The following is an 11,332-nucleotide window of genomic DNA, read 5'->3' on the forward strand; positions in this document are numbered from 1 at the left end:
ATAGCGCTGCTGCCTAGAAAACAAGCTGCGCAGAAGAAGTTGTTCTTTGGGTGGGAGGGTGGGCTAGTGGAAGGAGGGGGCAATCTCTTTTTTTCCCGGGTGGTAGGGGGATGACAGGAGAAGGGAAGCGGGTGGTGAGAAAGGTACAGAGGGCAGGGTTTGGGGGCTGGGAAGGAAAGGGAAAAGATTAGGGTTTGGGGATGATGAAAGGGCTTTCTACGGGTAAGGATGGCAAAGGGTGGCAGTGACGGAAAGTCAGGCAACCTGTCCTGTCCGTCTTTTTGTATCGTGAATTGGAAAGACTGCAAGGGGGAGGGGAGTTGCTTGCGCCCTAAAGGAGGAGTTATTCAGATTCATTGCAGTGGGCGGCGGCTGCAAAACGCACCATTCTTCTTGTTTTGGCTCTGCAAAGCAGCCTTTTCAAGGGTTGGCTTGGGTGACAAAATGTCTTGTGTAGGCGTGGGTTTGTCTCCCTCTCGCTCTCTCTCCCTAAGATGTGTCCGGCATAGGCCAGGGTGCCACTCGAGGCCCAAACCAATTCTGGTTATCGCTTCTCGGCCTTTTGGCTAAGATCAAGTGTAGTATCTGTTCTTATCAGTTTAATATCTGATACGTCCCCTATCTGGGGACCATATATTAAATGGATTTTTAGAACAGGGAGATGGAAAAAGAGCTTGCTCTGTCCACTCCACGCATTGACCTGGTATTGCAGTACCTCCAGGAACGGTGCACCCCTTCTTAACCCAGTTTCCAAAAGCAGAACTCAATTCACCTGATTCATATTAGCCCGATTTAATGAATTGGAAGAAAGCATACGTCTTCATATGCACCTCAATTTGGCCCATTCACTTTTCACACTTCCTCCTTTTGTTTTTTATCTTTCACACTTTTGACTTTCTTTATTCATCCAAATAGCAAACTCATCACCACTCAACCTGACCAACTCGGCTATGTCCCCGTGCTGCAGTTCTCTGTCTTATCTAGATCATTTGCAATTGAATGGAATAGATCCCTTTTGGACAAAGTGGATTCACCTGCTGCTGCAGTGACCACAGGTGTGATAACATCTAGAATTGGCATCTGGTGCGATCTCTCCGCTTCCACTCCAAAGAAAGTTACCTGTTTATTCCTATCATGCATTGGTTTTTGGGGTTTTCTTTGAGTAATGATGATCTCTTTAGTAGTCTGTTGGCGCCCTCTCCTGGAGGAATAGTTTGCTTGCTCTTGGACATTCTAAAAGAGAGGTCATGATAGACATTGAGCTTCTGAGCTCAATTGGGGACAGTCATGGGTGATGAATGTTTGCAACCTACTGCGAAGCCTCATACCGCAATATAAGGAACGTCAAATACTAAGAAAGGGCGGCCTATGAAAGAATTACTACTTTCAATAAGTACACTTAAACGGCTAATTGGGAATAGAAAAACTGTAAAAAGCCCTCTGAGAAAGCCCCCCTCTAACCTTTGATAGTAAGCTTTTCTGTAGTCTGCCTGTTGATGTATTTTCCGTTTGAACTGTGCACAACATGAAGAGACGGAACACTGGCGGCTTGTCACAATGCCCCCCGATGACATCACAATAGCGCTGCTGCCTAGAAAACAAGCTGCGCAGAAGAAGTTGTTCTTTGGGTGGGAGGGTGGGCTAGTGGAAGGAGGGGGCAATCTCTTTTTTTCCCGGGTGGTAGGGGGATGACAGGAGAAGGGAAGCGGGTGGTGAGAAAGGTACAGAGGGCAGGGTTTGGGGGCTGGGAAGGAAAGGGAAAAGATTAGGGTTTGGGGATGATGAAAGGGCTTTCTACGGGTAAGGATGGCAAAGGGTGGCAGTGACGGAAAGTCAGGCAACCTGTCCTGTCCGTCTTTTTGTATCGTGAATTGGAAAGACTGCAAGGGGGAGGGGAGTTGCTTGCGCCCTAAAGGAGGAGTTATTCAGATTCATTGCAGTGGGCGGCGGCTGCAAAACGCACCATTCTTCTTGTTTTGGCTCTGCAAAGCAGCCTTTTCAAGGGTTGGCTTGGGTGACAAAATGTCTTGTGTAGGCGTGGGTTTGTCTCCCTCTCGCTCTCTCTCCCTAAGATGTGTCCGGCATAGGCCAGGGTGCCACTCGAGGCCCAAACCAATTCTGGTTATCGCTTCTCGGCCTTTTGGCTAAGATCAAGTGTAGTATCTGTTCTTATCAGTTTAATATCTGATACGTCCCCTATCTGGGGACCATATATTAAATGGATTTTTAGAACAGGGAGATGGAAAAAGAGCTTGCTCTGTCCACTCCACGCATTGACCTGGTATTGCAGTACCTCCAGGAACGGTGCACCCCTTCTTAACCCAGTTTCCAAAAGCAGAACTCAATTCACCTGATTCATATTAGCCCGATTTAATGAATTGGAAGAAAGCATACGTCTTCATATGCACCTCAATTTGGCCCATTCACTTTTCACACTTCCTCCTTTTGTTTTTTATCTTTCACACTTTTGACTTTCTTTATTCATCCAAATAGCAAACTCATCACCACTCAACCTGACCAACTCGGCTATGTCCCCGTGCTGCAGTTCTCTGTCTTATCTAGATCATTTGCAATTGAATGGAATAGATCCCTTTTGGACAAAGTGGATTCACCTGCTGCTGCAGTGACCACAGGTGTGATAACATCTAGAATTGGCATCTGGTGCGATCTCTCCGCTTCCACTCCAAAGAAAGTTACCTGTTTATTCCTATCATGCATTGGTTTTTGGGGTTTTCTTTGAGTAATGATGATCTCTTTAGTAGTCTGTTGGCGCCCTCTCCTGGAGGAATAGTTTGCTTGCTCTTGGACATTCTAAAAGAGAGGTCATGATAGACATTGAGCTTCTGAGCTCAATTGGGGACAGTCATGGGTGATGAATGTTTGCAACCTACTGCGAAGCCTCATACCGCAATATAAGGAACGTCAAATACTAAGAAAGGGCGGCCTATGAAAGAATTACTACTTTCAATAAGTACACTTAAACGGCTAATTGGGAATAGAAAAACTGTAAAAAGCCCTCTGAGAAAGCCCCCCTCTAACCTTTGATAGTAAGCTTTTCTGTAGTCTGCCTGTTGATGTATTTTCCGTTTGAACTGTGCACAACATGAAGAGACGGAACACTGGCGGCTTGTCACAATGCCCCCCGATGACATCACAATAGCGCTGCTGCCTAGAAAACAAGCTGCGCAGAAGAAGTTGTTCTTTGGGTGGGAGGGTGGGCTAGTGGAAGGAGGGGGCAATCTCTTTTTTTCCCGGGTGGTAGGGGGATGACAGGAGAAGGGAAGCGGGTGGTGAGAAAGGTACAGAGGGCAGGGTTTGGGGGCTGGGAAGGAAAGGGAAAAGATTAGGGTTTGGGGATGATGAAAGGGCTTTCTACGGGTAAGGATGGCAAAGGGTGGCAGTGACGGAAAGTCAGGCAACCTGTCCTGTCCGTCTTTTTGTATCGTGAATTGGAAAGACTGCAAGGGGGAGGGGAGTTGCTTGCGCCCTAAAGGAGGAGTTATTCAGATTCATTGCAGTGGGCGGCGGCTGCAAAACGCACCATTCTTCTTGTTTTGGCTCTGCAAAGCAGCCTTTTCAAGGGTTGGCTTGGGTGACAAAATGTCTTGTGTAGGCGTGGGTTTGTCTCCCTCTCGCTCTCTCTCCCTAAGATGTGTCCGGCATAGGCCAGGGTGCCACTCGAGGCCCAAACCAATTCTGGTTATCGCTTCTCGGCCTTTTGGCTAAGATCAAGTGTAGTATCTGTTCTTATCAGTTTAATATCTGATACGTCCCCTATCTGGGGACCATATATTAAATGGATTTTTAGAACAGGGAGATGGAAAAAGAGCTTGCTCTGTCCACTCCACGCATTGACCTGGTATTGCAGTACCTCCAGGAACGGTGCACCCCTTCTTAACCCAGTTTCCAAAAGCAGAACTCAATTCACCTGATTCATATTAGCCCGATTTAATGAATTGGAAGAAAGCATACGTCTTCATATGCACCTCAATTTGGCCCATTCACTTTTCACACTTCCTCCTTTTGTTTTTTATCTTTCACACTTTTGACTTTCTTTATTCATCCAAATAGCAAACTCATCACCACTCAACCTGACCAACTCGGCTATGTCCCCGTGCTGCAGTTCTCTGTCTTATCTAGATCATTTGCAATTGAATGGAATAGATCCCTTTTGGACAAAGTGGATTCACCTGCTGCTGCAGTGACCACAGGTGTGATAACATCTAGAATTGGCATCTGGTGCGATCTCTCCGCTTCCACTCCAAAGAAAGTTACCTGTTTATTCCTATCATGCATTGGTTTTTGGGGTTTTCTTTGAGTAATGATGATCTCTTTAGTAGTCTGTTGGCGCCCTCTCCTGGAGGAATAGTTTGCTTGCTCTTGGACATTCTAAAAGAGAGGTCATGATAGACATTGAGCTTCTGAGCTCAATTGGGGACAGTCATGGGTGATGAATGTTTGCAACCTACTGCGAAGCCTCATACCGCAATATAAGGAACGTCAAATACTAAGAAAGGGCGGCCTATGAAAGAATTACTACTTTCAATAAGTACACTTAAACGGCTAATTGGGAATAGAAAAACTGTAAAAAGCCCTCTGAGAAAGCCCCCCTCTAACCTTTGATAGTAAGCTTTTCTGTAGTCTGCCTGTTGATGTATTTTCCGTTTGAACTGTGCACAACATGAAGAGACGGAACACTGGCGGCTTGTCACAATGCCCCCCGATGACATCACAATAGCGCTGCTGCCTAGAAAACAAGCTGCGCAGAAGAAGTTGTTCTTTGGGTGGGAGGGTGGGCTAGTGGAAGGAGGGGGCAATCTCTTTTTTTCCCGGGTGGTAGGGGGATGACAGGAGAAGGGAAGCGGGTGGTGAGAAAGGTACAGAGGGCAGGGTTTGGGGGCTGGGAAGGAAAGGGAAAAGATTAGGGTTTGGGGATGATGAAAGGGCTTTCTACGGGTAAGGATGGCAAAGGGTGGCAGTGACGGAAAGTCAGGCAACCTGTCCTGTCCGTCTTTTTGTATCGTGAATTGGAAAGACTGCAAGGGGGAGGGGAGTTGCTTGCGCCCTAAAGGAGGAGTTATTCAGATTCATTGCAGTGGGCGGCGGCTGCAAAACGCACCATTCTTCTTGTTTTGGCTCTGCAAAGCAGCCTTTTCAAGGGTTGGCTTGGGTGACAAAATGTCTTGTGTAGGCGTGGGTTTGTCTCCCTCTCGCTCTCTCTCCCTAAGATGTGTCCGGCATAGGCCAGGGTGCCACTCGAGGCCCAAACCAATTCTGGTTATCGCTTCTCGGCCTTTTGGCTAAGATCAAGTGTAGTATCTGTTCTTATCAGTTTAATATCTGATACGTCCCCTATCTGGGGACCATATATTAAATGGATTTTTAGAACAGGGAGATGGAAAAAGAGCTTGCTCTGTCCACTCCACGCATTGACCTGGTATTGCAGTACCTCCAGGAACGGTGCACCCCTTCTTAACCCAGTTTCCAAAAGCAGAACTCAATTCACCTGATTCATATTAGCCCGATTTAATGAATTGGAAGAAAGCATACGTCTTCATATGCACCTCAATTTGGCCCATTCACTTTTCACACTTCCTCCTTTTGTTTTTTATCTTTCACACTTTTGACTTTCTTTATTCATCCAAATAGCAAACTCATCACCACTCAACCTGACCAACTCGGCTATGTCCCCGTGCTGCAGTTCTCTGTCTTATCTAGATCATTTGCAATTGAATGGAATAGATCCCTTTTGGACAAAGTGGATTCACCTGCTGCTGCAGTGACCACAGGTGTGATAACATCTAGAATTGGCATCTGGTGCGATCTCTCCGCTTCCACTCCAAAGAAAGTTACCTGTTTATTCCTATCATGCATTGGTTTTTGGGGTTTTCTTTGAGTAATGATGATCTCTTTAGTAGTCTGTTGGCGCCCTCTCCTGGAGGAATAGTTTGCTTGCTCTTGGACATTCTAAAAGAGAGGTCATGATAGACATTGAGCTTCTGAGCTCAATTGGGGACAGTCATGGGTGATGAATGTTTGCAACCTACTGCGAAGCCTCATACCGCAATATAAGGAACGTCAAATACTAAGAAAGGGCGGCCTATGAAAGAATTACTACTTTCAATAAGTACACTTAAACGGCTAATTGGGAATAGAAAAACTGTAAAAAGCCCTCTGAGAAAGCCCCCCTCTAACCTTTGATAGTAAGCTTTTCTGTAGTCTGCCTGTTGATGTATTTTCCGTTTGAACTGTGCACAACATGAAGAGACGGAACACTGGCGGCTTGTCACAATGCCCCCCGATGACATCACAATAGCGCTGCTGTCTAGAAAACAAGCTGCGCAGAAGAAGTTGTTCTTTGGGTGGGAGGGTGGGCTAGTGGAAGGAGGGGGCAATCTCTTTTTTTCCCGGGTGGTAGGGGGATGACAGGAGAAGGGAAGCGGGTGGTGAGAAAGGTACAGAGGGCAGGGTTTGGGGGCTGGGAAGGAAAGGGAAAAGATTAGGGTTTGGGGATGATGAAAGGGCTTTCTACGGGTAAGGATGGCAAAGGGTGGCAGTGACGGAAAGTCAGGCAACCTGTCCTGTCCGTCTTTTTGTATCGTGAATTGGAAAGACTGCAAGGGGGAGGGGAGTTGCTTGCGCCCTAAAGGAGGAGTTATTCAGATTCATTGCAGTGGGCGGCGGCTGCAAAACGCACCATTCTTCTTGTTTTGGCTCTGCAAAGCAGCCTTTTCAAGGGTTGGCTTGGGTGACAAAATGTCTTGTGTAGGCGTGGGTTTGTCTCCCTCTCGCTCTCTCTCCCTAAGATGTGTCCGGCATAGGCCAGGGTGCCACTCGAGGCCCAAACCAATTCTGGTTATCGCTTCTCGGCCTTTTGGCTAAGATCAAGTGTAGTATCTGTTCTTATCAGTTTAATATCTGATACGTCCCCTATCTGGGGACCATATATTAAATTGATTTTTAGAACAGGGAGATGGAAAAAGAGCTTGCTCTGTCCACTCCACGCATTGACCTGGTATTGCAGTACCTCCAGGAACGGTGCACCCCTTCTTAACCCAGTTTCCAAAAGCAGAACTCAATTCACCTGATTCATATTAGCCCGATTTAATGAATTGGAAGAAAGCATACGTCTTCATATGCACCTCAATTTGGCCCATTCACTTTTCACACTTCCTCCTTTTGTTTTTTATCTTTCACACTTTTGACTTTCTTTATTCATCCAAATAGCAAACTCATCACCACTCAACCTGACCAACTCGGCTATGTCCCCGTGCTGCAGTTCTCTGTCTTATCTAGATCATTTGCAATTGAATGGAATAGATCCCTTTTGGACAAAGTGGATTCACCTGCTGCTGCAGTGACCACAGGTGTGATAACATCTAGAATTGGCATCTGGTGCGATCTCTCCGCTTCCACTCCAAAGAAAGTTACCTGTTTATTCCTATCATGCATTGGTTTTTGGGGTTTTCTTTGAGTAATGATGATCTCTTTAGTAGTCTGTTGGCGCCCTCTCCTGGAGGAATAGTTTGCTTGCTCTTGGACATTCTAAAAGAGAGGTCATGATAGACATTGAGCTTCTGAGCTCAATTGGGGACAGTCATGGGTGATGAATGTTTGCAACCTACTGCGAAGCCTCATACCGCAATATAAGGAACGTCAAATACTAAGAAAGGGCGGCCTATGAAAGAATTACTACTTTCAATAAGTACACTTAAACGGCTAATTGGGAATAGAAAAACTGTAAAAAGCCCTCTGAGAAAGCCCCCCTCTAACCTTTGATAGTAAGCTTTTCTGTAGTCTGCCTGTTGATGTATTTTCCGTTTGAACTGTGCACAACATGAAGAGACGGAACACTGGCGGCTTGTCACAATGCCCCCCGATGACATCACAATAGCGCTGCTGCCTAGAAAACAAGCTGCGCAGAAGAAGTTGTTCTTTGGGTGGGAGGGTGGGCTAGTGGAAGGAGGGGGCAATCTCTTTTTTTCCCGGGTGGTAGGGGGATGACAGGAGAAGGGAAGCGGGTGGTGAGAAAGGTACAGAGGGCAGGGTTTGGGGGCTGGGAAGGAAAGGGAAAAGATTAGGGTTTGGGGATGATGAAAGGGCTTTCTACGGGTAAGGATGGCAAAGGGTGGCAGTGACGGAAAGTCAGGCAACCTGTCCTGTCCGTCTTTTTGTATCGTGAATTGGAAAGACTGCAAGGGGGAGGGGAGTTGCTTGCGCCCTAAAGGAGGAGTTATTCAGATTCATTGCAGTGGGCGGCGGCTGCAAAACGCACCATTCTTCTTGTTTTGGCTCTGCAAAGCAGCCTTTTCAAGGGTTGGCTTGGGTGACAAAATGTCTTGTGTAGGCGTGGGTTTGTCTCCCTCTCGCTCTCTCTCCCTAAGATGTGTCCGGCATAGGCCAGGGTGCCACTCGAGGCCCAAACCAATTCTGGTTATCGCTTCTCGGCCTTTTGGCTAAGATCAAGTGTAGTATCTGTTCTTATCAGTTTAATATCTGATACGTCCCCTATCTGGGGACCATATATTAAATGGATTTTTAGAACAGGGAGATGGAAAAAGAGCTTGCTCTGTCCACTCCACGCATTGACCTGGTATTGCAGTACCTCCAGGAACGGTGCACCCCTTCTTAACCCAGTTTCCAAAAGCAGAACTCAATTCACCTGATTCATATTAGCCCGATTTAATGAATTGGAAGAAAGCATACGTCTTCATATGCACCTCAATTTGGCCCATTCACTTTTCACACTTCCTCCTTTTGTTTTTTATCTTTCACACTTTTGACTTTCTTTATTCATCCAAATAGCAAACTCATCACCACTCAACCTGACCAACTCGGCTATGTCCCCGTGCTGCAGTTCTCTGTCTTATCTAGATCATTTGCAATTGAATGGAATAGATCCCTTTTGGACAAAGTGGATTCACCTGCTGCTGCAGTGACCACAGGTGTGATAACATCTAGAATTGGCATCTGGTGCGATCTCTCCGCTTCCACTCCAAAGAAAGTTACCTGTTTATTCCTATCATGCATTGGTTTTTGGGGTTTTCTTTGAGTAATGATGATCTCTTTAGTAGTCTGTTGGCGCCCTCTCCTGGAGGAATAGTTTGCTTGCTCTTGGACATTCTAAAAGAGAGGTCATGATAGACATTGAGCTTCTGAGCTCAATTGGGGACAGTCATGGGTGATGAATGTTTGCAACCTACTGCGAAGCCTCATACCGCAATATAAGGAACGTCAAATACTAAGAAAGGGCGGCCTATGAAAGAATTACTACTTTCAATAAGTACACTTAAACGGCTAATTGGGAATAGAAAAACTGTAAAAAGCCCTCTGAGAAAGCCCCCCTCTAACCTTTGATAGTAAGCTTTTCTGTAGTCTGCCTGTTGATGTATTTTCCGTTTGAACTGTGCACAACATGAAGAGACGGAACACTGGCGGCTTGTCACAATGCCCCCCGATGACATCACAATAGCGCTGCTGCCTAGAAAACAAGCTGCGCAGAAGAAGTTGTTCTTTGGGTGGGAGGGTGGGCTAGTGGAAGGAGGGGGCAATCTCTTTTTTTCCCGGGTGGTAGGGGGATGACAGGAGAAGGGAAGCGGGTGGTGAGAAAGGTACAGAGGGCAGGGTTTGGGGGCTGGGAAGGAAAGGGAAAAGATTAGGGTTTGGGGATGATGAAAGGGCTTTCTACGGGTAAGGATGGCAAAGGGTGGCAGTGACGGAAAGTCAGGCAACCTGTCCTGTCCGTCTTTTTGTATCGTGAATTGGAAAGACTGCAAGGGGGAGGGGAGTTGCTTGCGCCCTAAAGGAGGAGTTATTCAGATTCATTGCAGTGGGCGGCGGCTGCAAAACGCACCATTCTTCTTGTTTTGGCTCTGCAAAGCAGCCTTTTCAAGGGTTGGCTTGGGTGACAAAATGTCTTGTGTAGGCGTGGGTTTGTCTCCCTCTCGCTCTCTCTCCCTAAGATGTGTCCGGCATAGGCCAGGGTGCCACTCGAGGCCCAAACCAATTCTGGTTATCGCTTCTCGGCCTTTTGGCTAAGATCAAGTGTAGTATCTGTTCTTATCAGTTTAATATCTGATACGTCCCCTATCTGGGGACCATATATTAAATGGATTTTTAGAACAGGGAGATGGAAAAAGAGCTTGCTCTGTCCACTCCACGCATTGACCTGGTATTGCAGTACCTCCAGGAACGGTGCACCCCTTCTTAACCCAGTTTCCAAAAGCAGAACTCAATTCACCTGATTCATATTAGCCCGATTTAATGAATTGGAAGAAAGCATACGTCTTCATATGCACCTCAATTTGGCCCATTCACTTTTCACACTTCCTCCTTTTGTTTTTTATCTTTCACACTTTTGACTTTCTTTATTCATCCAAATAGCAAACTCATCACCACTCAACCTGACCAACTCGGCTATGTCCCCGTGCTGCAGTTCTCTGTCTTATCTAGATCATTTGCAATTGAATGGAATAGATCCCTTTTGGACAAAGTGGATTCACCTGCTGCTGCAGTGACCACAGGTGTGATAACATCTAGAATTGGCATCTGGTGCGATCTCTCCGCTTCCACTCCAAAGAAAGTTACCTGTTTATTCCTATCATGCATTGGTTTTTGGGGTTTTCTTTGAGTAATGATGATCTCTTTAGTAGTCTGTTGGCGCCCTCTCCTGGAGGAATAGTTTGCTTGCTCTTGGACATTCTAAAAGAGAGGTCATGATAGACATTGAGCTTCTGAGCTCAATTGGGGACAGTCATGGGTGATGAATGTTTGCAACCTACTGCGAAGCCTCATACCGCAATATAAGGAACGTCAAATACTAAGAAAGGGCGGCCTATGAAAGAATTACTACTTTCAATAAGTACACTTAAACGGCTAATTGGGAATAGAAAAACTGTAAAAAGCCCTCTGAGAAAGCCCCCCTCTAACCTTTGATAGTAAGCTTTTCTGTAGTCTGCCTGTTGATGTATTTTCCGTTTGAACTGTGCACAACATGAAGAGACGGAACACTGGCGGCTTGTCACAATGCCCCCCGATGACATCACAATAGCGCTGCTGCCTAGAAAACAAGCTGCGCAGAAGAAGTTGTTCTTTGGGTGGGAGGGTGGGCTAGTGGAAGGAGGGGGCAATCTCTTTTTTTCCCGGGTGGTAGGGGGATGACAGGAGAAGGGAAGCGGGTGGTGAGAAAGGTACAGAGGGCAGGGTTTGGGGGCTGGGAAGGAAAGGGAAAAGATTAGGGTTTGGGGATGATGAAAGGGCTTTCTACGGGTAAGGATGGCAAAGGGTGGCAGTGACGGAAAGTCAGGCAACCTGTCCTGTCCGTCTTTTTGTA

At 46.5% G+C, this 11,332-nt stretch overlaps 7 non-coding genes across 7 annotated transcripts; all 7 read left to right on the forward strand.

Annotated features, from left to right (window-relative positions):
* Nucleotides 1-546: 546 nt before the first annotated feature.
* LOC142265323 (U2 spliceosomal RNA) lies at nt 547-737 on the forward strand. The gene has a single exon (XR_012731661.1). It is a non-coding gene; the product is annotated as a U2 spliceosomal RNA (small nuclear RNA).
* Nucleotides 738-2,124: 1,387 nt separating this feature from the next.
* LOC142265324 (U2 spliceosomal RNA) lies at nt 2,125-2,315 on the forward strand. Its single transcript, XR_012731662.1, has one exon. It is a non-coding gene; the product is annotated as a U2 spliceosomal RNA (small nuclear RNA).
* A 1,387-nt stretch (nt 2,316-3,702) lies between these two features.
* On the forward strand, nt 3,703-3,893 carry LOC142265325 (U2 spliceosomal RNA). The gene has a single exon (XR_012731663.1). It is a non-coding gene; the product is annotated as a U2 spliceosomal RNA (small nuclear RNA).
* Nucleotides 3,894-5,280: 1,387 nt separating this feature from the next.
* LOC142265326 (U2 spliceosomal RNA) lies at nt 5,281-5,471 on the forward strand. The gene has a single exon (XR_012731664.1). It is a non-coding gene; the product is annotated as a U2 spliceosomal RNA (small nuclear RNA).
* A 1,387-nt stretch (nt 5,472-6,858) lies between these two features.
* LOC142265295 (U2 spliceosomal RNA) lies at nt 6,859-7,049 on the forward strand. The gene has a single exon (XR_012731636.1). It is a non-coding gene; the product is annotated as a U2 spliceosomal RNA (small nuclear RNA).
* Nucleotides 7,050-8,436: 1,387 nt separating this feature from the next.
* Nucleotides 8,437-8,627, forward strand: LOC142265327 (U2 spliceosomal RNA). The gene has a single exon (XR_012731665.1). It is a non-coding gene; the product is annotated as a U2 spliceosomal RNA (small nuclear RNA).
* A 1,387-nt stretch (nt 8,628-10,014) lies between these two features.
* On the forward strand, nt 10,015-10,205 carry LOC142265328 (U2 spliceosomal RNA). Its single transcript, XR_012731666.1, has one exon. It is a non-coding gene; the product is annotated as a U2 spliceosomal RNA (small nuclear RNA).
* Nucleotides 10,206-11,332: the final 1,127 nt, after the last annotated feature.

This window comes from Anomaloglossus baeobatrachus, unplaced genomic scaffold (genome assembly GCF_048569485.1).
Source record: "Anomaloglossus baeobatrachus isolate aAnoBae1 unplaced genomic scaffold, aAnoBae1.hap1 Scaffold_2735, whole genome shotgun sequence".
Classification (NCBI taxonomy): Eukaryota; Metazoa; Chordata; class Amphibia; order Anura; family Aromobatidae; genus Anomaloglossus; species Anomaloglossus baeobatrachus.